This window comes from Pygoscelis adeliae, unplaced genomic scaffold, assembly GCF_000699105.1.
Source record: "Pygoscelis adeliae isolate BGI_AS28 unplaced genomic scaffold, ASM69910v1 Scaffold78, whole genome shotgun sequence".
NCBI classification, from domain to species: Eukaryota; Metazoa; Chordata; class Aves; order Sphenisciformes; family Spheniscidae; genus Pygoscelis; species Pygoscelis adeliae.
Genome location: NW_008825409.1, coordinates 5,758,442 through 5,764,914, shown reverse-complemented (window position 1 = coordinate 5,764,914; position 6,473 = coordinate 5,758,442). Strand labels below are relative to the sequence as shown.

Sequence of the window (6,473 nt, the reverse complement as noted above, 5' to 3'; positions counted from 1 at the left end):
CTTAGAGATACACGCCACCACACTGACACATCCACATATAGGAAGGATCTCTGCGGTGCCTGAGCATACTCAGTGTGCTGGCGATCAAAAGATTAGGATTAATAAAGCCTGTCGCAAAGAAATGGTCTGGCTTCACTGTGAAGTACACATTTCAGCTGGGCTGCAGGAAAGCAGCATATGCCAAGGCAAAGGTTTTGCATATCCGTACAATTTTAAAGCAGACCACTAGCCATCCTGTGCACCCACTGTGCCAATATATCTGCACCTAATTAAATAAAAATTGCATGGCAATGAAAAATAAATACAGCTGAGTACTGTTAGCTTCCTGAGGGGAGGGAGGGGAGGAGGAACGAGAACTAATCCCTTGAGAGCTGTTTCTAACGAGACATATCAAGGGACCTGATTTTGCCAGAAAATAACTCCATGGTTTTTGATGAAGTTGTACAATGATCTAAAACAAGTCTGAAATCAGAATGAGTGCCATGTGTTCTCTTGGCTTATTAGAAGAAAAAAAGAAAAAGAAAATGAAACTAAGAAAAATCCTAACAAAAAATAACTAAAATTAAAAAAAATACACATGGCAACCTGTTACACAACAGACCTTCTGTTTCTTAGGAAGAAAAATCTTGACCAGCAGAACTTTTCTATCTACATCATTGAAGCTAGGATTTCACACTGGGCAATTCATTTTTTCCAGCTACCTGTTCCTTACCTGAATTTAAGACATTGTCGTCTGTGACACTGTATCTAAGTTTTGCCCTTGTGATTAGCCTGTTGAAAAAATCATTTTCCATTCTAGCCACGCTTAAACTAACTGTGGTCAGGCGAAGCAGATTTGCCCTTTTCAAGATCAAACCCTTAATAGCACAGATACAGTAACAGATGACTTTTTTTTTTTTGTAGTTTACCAAACACTACCTGAAAAATGCCATTTTTCTGCTGCCCTTTAAGATAATAATCTGAATAAAAATTCAGGGATGTTTCCTGACATTGATTTAAATTATGCCTCACAATGTAGCTTCCTTTTTTGCTATTTTATTGTTTGATTTTCCCTTGCTTATACCAGGAGCAACTGAAAGCACATGTTGAAACATCAGGTATTCTATTTTCTTTTACTTTATTATTTATTTATTTGTTTAGCATTCACCTCTCCTTTCTTTATGTCTTTTGTAGTAGTCTTGGAGCCCGATTCTTCTACTCACATCTAAACTGCCTTGCACTTACAAAGCTTGGTTCGTGTATGTGGGATCAATGAAAACAGCAAAACACACCTGCAAGGAAGCCTTCCGAAACTTTTTTCACATACACATCCTTGTGTATCTGAACATACAGATGGGATGAATTCAAGATGGCAAGGCTACCTAAGTGCCTAGGTGGTTTCCTAAACTGGAATCTAAGACAGAAATCTGTATTGGTTGGTTGAATACAGAGGAAGAGACACAGTGCTCTGTGACTGGAATACAATTTCTTCCGGCATTTGCCATTGACCGGAGCTTTGACAGGCCCTGAACATCCCCAGAAGCCAGCGTGAACTGATGATGCTCAGGGCCAGCACCCACACTGCAAGACTCATGGTAAACTGAGTTTTCCCCCTGATGGATTAAGAGAAAGGTGGCACAAATCAGTCACAGCCTCCAGCGGAGGCAACTGGCACTGTAAGACTGCAGTCCTACTGTACCCTGAAACGCGCACACACCCAAACCAATGCGATTGCTGATCTGAGCAATCTGACACAAAGATTTAAGCTTACTGCAGCATTCGGATTCGAACAGAAGTCTGGCAAACAAAACTCTCACTTGAAGGTGGCAGAAAGAATGAACTGACTGAATTTCATATTGTTTTGCAGTGGAAAGTTTTCTAAAATTAATAAAAAATACTCGCTCTCCTCTGAGTGCATTTTAAAACAATTTATTTGCAAACTCAGAGAAAGCATTTTTGATGGGAGCACCATTAAAACTGTGCACCAGCTAAGCAACAGGTCTATCCAGCGTGGAAAGCAAACATTGCTTCCTTTTTTACAAAGCTGATCTTGCGGGATAGTTGTCCACAGCTGGAAACAAATTACTGATGCAAATTGAGACTCTTTCTCCAAGCTACTGTGAAGGAGTTGTTTCCAAAACCTTGGAAGAAAAATGTGTAAACCTGTATCTATCAGAAAATGAGCCCTCATTTCACAAAGGCCATGCCAGCTCACCACCTTTTTGGTACCTGATTGTATCTTTCTATTGCCTGACTGTTCTACAATACAGCCAAAATCTGTATTACTAAGGTTGTCCGTGCTGGGCTTTCTCCAGGAAATAATGGAAACTATTGGCTTGAGAATTTTATAGGCAATTTATCTAGGAAAACGTATTTGGGACTGGAACAGGGATTCCTGGGCTCCAAACATGCAGCGTGGCTCCATTGCACTGACCAGCTCTTTTCTTGTGCCAATCAATGGGAATCTTTCAATGACTCTTATAGCAAAATTATCTTCTCCTTGATGGGCACAACAGTCAGCAGAGGTCTCTTCCATTATCCTCTGTGCACTTATGCAGTGACTATACATAATTTGCCTCTCACCCTCTGCTTCAATCTCCTTATCTAGACAACTGGGATAATAATATCCAATTCACAGAATTTTTCTGAAAGAAAGAGAACAACGCAGTGAAAATGAAAGGATTCTTATTTGCTCTTACACAGGGAGCTTCAGAAAAAGCAGATCTTTTCTTTTGCATTTCCAAATTCCTAAAAGAGCTATTGTTCAGTTCCTCTCCAAACTCACCTACAAAGCAAGCCAGAAGATACAGATTAATCCCAGGGCTCTTCTTAAAATTCTTAGCATCGGGAATTTAAAATGTGATATGCGTTTTGTGAGGCGAAGGGCTGGTAGTTTCCAGTAGCTCACATGATTTATAAATATGCCTAAGAAGACTCTTTCTCACCACGGTATTTGGGAAAGGAAAACAAAAGGGCCTCCAATTTTTTTTTCATAGCCTTCTTCCCTTCTAACCCTATACACTTTTCTTTTGCTGACAGCTCTGATTTGGCCAGAATCCAAGAAAAATATGACTTATTCTGATAGCATGTTTTACATTCTGAATAAACATTACCAGTGGTATTTTCTCACACACACTTTTTTTTGACTTGGGGAAGAACTTGATAACCTTTATGCTGCCTTTCTGGTAAAATGTGAGGCACTAAAAATACACCACCGGTGAGCATTTAGCCCAAGCTCAAAAAGGCAAATGTGCATGGTTCCTGGAAGCCTGCACACTTACTACTTATGTAGATTAGCAGAGATTTGTGCAAGAGCACAGAACGGGGCAAAGTGACTACTAAACTACAGCCTTTAGTGCTCCACTGAGTGCAGCCTACGACGCATAATTACTCCTCAGCAGTCATTTGCGCAGTTGGAGACAAAATGAAACTTACAGCAGCATTTTGTCAAATTAGTGCCATGGGAGATGGACATTTATGAGAAAGTTTACATTCTAAGAAAGGAAGAAAAACCTCTGATAAACCTAGCTGGAAATGCTGCATTAAAAAGAAACCCAAAACAGTGGTAAGACTGTTGCAATGACAGAAACTGCCATTTTGTTATAGTTAGAGCAGCTTTACCTGGAGGTCTGCAAATGATAAAACTGACCAGAGTGTCTTTGAGCCCTTCTCAGGAGTTCTGGTGAGCCTCATGTATGGTGCCAGAAGTAGAGACCACAACTCCCACTGTAATTGTGAAAATACAACGCAGACCTATGTAAACTGCAGAGACTGAGGAAGAAGAAATTCAGTTGTCTGAACTCCGGCACTTGGTGCCATTTGAAATACTGTGGGATATTCAAGGCATCTGTCTGGGGCTGGTAGACATAATATGGAACGTAGGGGGACCCATGTCCTGCTGGGGTGGCAGTGGGCAAGATGAAATGGCAGTAGATGTCTCTCAGGTTAATTGAATGTGACCGGAAAGTCTCACTCATTTTGCACCATGTTTGTTGTATCAAAGGACTCGAGAACATGGCTCCTGTGAATTTGTTACTAGCTGGGGTGGGAAGACAGAGACATGGTAAATAGCAGAGTCAAATCCAGACAGGCACACTGTGCAGTAGCACATGCAGGGAAGTAGTGAATACTGTGAGGCGGTTCAATGGACATCAAGAGCGTTCAGCATCTCACACATGTCTTAAGCAGCTAACAGGGACTGACCAATGTGGAAAGCTGATAGGTTTCTCCAGACTGGGCTTTGGATCATCTGGGCTCCCTTCCCAGCTCTGATAGTCTTCTCCACCCAATACTGGGGAATTACTTTAACGCTTATGTGCATTTCCAAATTCTTCCTCTTCCAAATGCATCCACAATATTCTCCTCTTACATAAATGCTGGAAAGAGAAATGGTCCTACCTCGGGTATATATCAAGGTGGGTGTTAAAGAGGAGACTGATGCGGAATGATTTTAAGTTGTAGAAAGTTCGGCTGAAAGTGCATCCTTTTTGAATACAACTTTCTATTCAACCAGGCCAGAGAGATGACATTAAGTACACTCACAGTGTTTATATATTGGGTTTTGTGATTGATGCAGGAAAGCACTCTTCAAAAGTGGAGGCAACTATTTTCCAGATTAGCCATAGTTTACAAAATCTTAGGGACCATTTTTCCATCCTTTCTATTTCTTAGGCTAGGTGACTTTTTAAAATTTCCTTCCAAGAAAGGAATATAACAGCAGGAGGAGAGCAGCTAGTATAAGTGGTGGACTTTACGACCACCTAAGCTATGACCTGACCAGCAATATTCTCCATTTCTGCTGCCTCCTGTGAACTTGAGCAAAAATTTTAATGTTCGAATGACCAAAGCTTGTAAAAATGCCAAATTTGTAGACTGCACAACCAACTTAGGACTGGTTAGATAACAAAGTCATCGCTTGCCTTTGATGCAAGATTTCTGAAAGTGGCAGGCAACTACAAAAAGGAAAAAACGCATGGTCATGTTCTGTTGAATGCCAGATAACCTTGCTTTTTATTTCTTCAATGAGTGATAAAAGAAAATCTGCACATACTTTTTGAGAGCAAGGTACAAGTATAATTTCCATTCCAGGTTTTTTAGGTTGTGTTCTGTTTATAGCTCTCTGGGACTGCATCAAATTTACAAAGGTCTTCAGACTGCATTTGTATCTGTGCTGAATAAAAACCATCACAGACTGAATTAGACTATTTCCCAATCCTAGAACACAGAGGTCCAGTAGTGCCTTCAGATATAAAATCACCCAATTAAAAATAAGAACTTGTAAATATAGATGAGGAGGAGAATGATGTAATTTTTCAGCGGCAGCTGGGTTTATGGTCCTTTTACAGTCCTCCTCCATGGTTACTAGTCAAAAACCTAAACAGAAAGCAAATGAAAATGCTTTTGCTTAGTATCATTTTGTGTTTTAATGCTAGAAATCTCTAAGCTTGTTACGCACACCAGGGTGATTTAAGCTCCCAGAGTCCCCCAACATATGTCAGTTCCAGGGTCCTGCTGCATAAGCAGCAGCTTGTAGTTGCTATACAGCTGGAAGCATGCCCCCACTCCCCCCTCCTCACACGGGCCTCTGGCAACAGCTTCTCAACGGGAAAGCCCTCAGGCGGACAGCGTTGCCAGAAATAGTCAGGAAAGTGGACTAGCATGATTTAAATCTTAATACAACCACATCACCTGGGCAATGTAACACTGCAAGTTAAAAGATGGCATGGTGAGGTTAAATAACTTTTCTTGCTTTACACAGAAAAATAAGAAACAGAGCAAGGACCAGAGCCTTTCTCTCCTGGAAGCCAGCACTACACCTTTAGCAACCCAAGTTGCTTCCTAATGTGTAAAATATTCTACAGCTCCAAAGTATATGACATTTTTCCAGCGCATGAGTTTAACAGAAAGGCTAATCTGGATTCTTGCTCTATAACAACTGTGAGTATCTATTACTTAACCATAACATCATTAGTATCTTCCCTCCATGAATATCTGCCAGCAAAAAAGTGCATGACAGTATCCAAATTTAAAGAGTTTTCTGGAACAAGGGGAAAGGGAAAGCCAGAGATAAGGAAGGAAATTAGCAAAACTATGTAAGAAGCAGAGGCTTGCAAATCTGTCAGACATCTGGGTCTTAATTAAGTAATTTTTCATCCCTGAAGTTCTCCCTGTTGCTTTAACCCCTTCTCTTCCTTCCTCCCCCTTGAAACTACATTTCTGTTTTCAAAAAAGTAAAACATGTGCCTACCCAGCTAAAATAAAGCCTATCCTATAGAGAAACAACAGAATAAAACTTTCCCATATTTCTCAGAGATCGTTACAAGTGACATGTAATTACATAGAATGTGTTTGTGCACAAAGAGGTATATATAATACATACATACACTGCTATTTTTCATCACAGTTTTTCTCTTTCCTTCCTGCCTGTCTTCTGCCACTCACTATTATATTTTTTTCTTCCTCTGACCAGCTTCATCGCTGAATTCTCTCTAGCT

At 40.4% G+C, this 6,473-nt stretch overlaps 1 protein-coding gene across 1 annotated transcript in view; it reads right to left on the bottom strand.

The window, feature by feature from the left end:
• The window catches only part of COBL (cordon-bleu WH2 repeat protein), a 135,546-nt gene that overhangs the window by 12,199 nt on the left and 116,874 nt on the right, over positions 1-6,473 (bottom strand). The window lies entirely within an intron of this gene.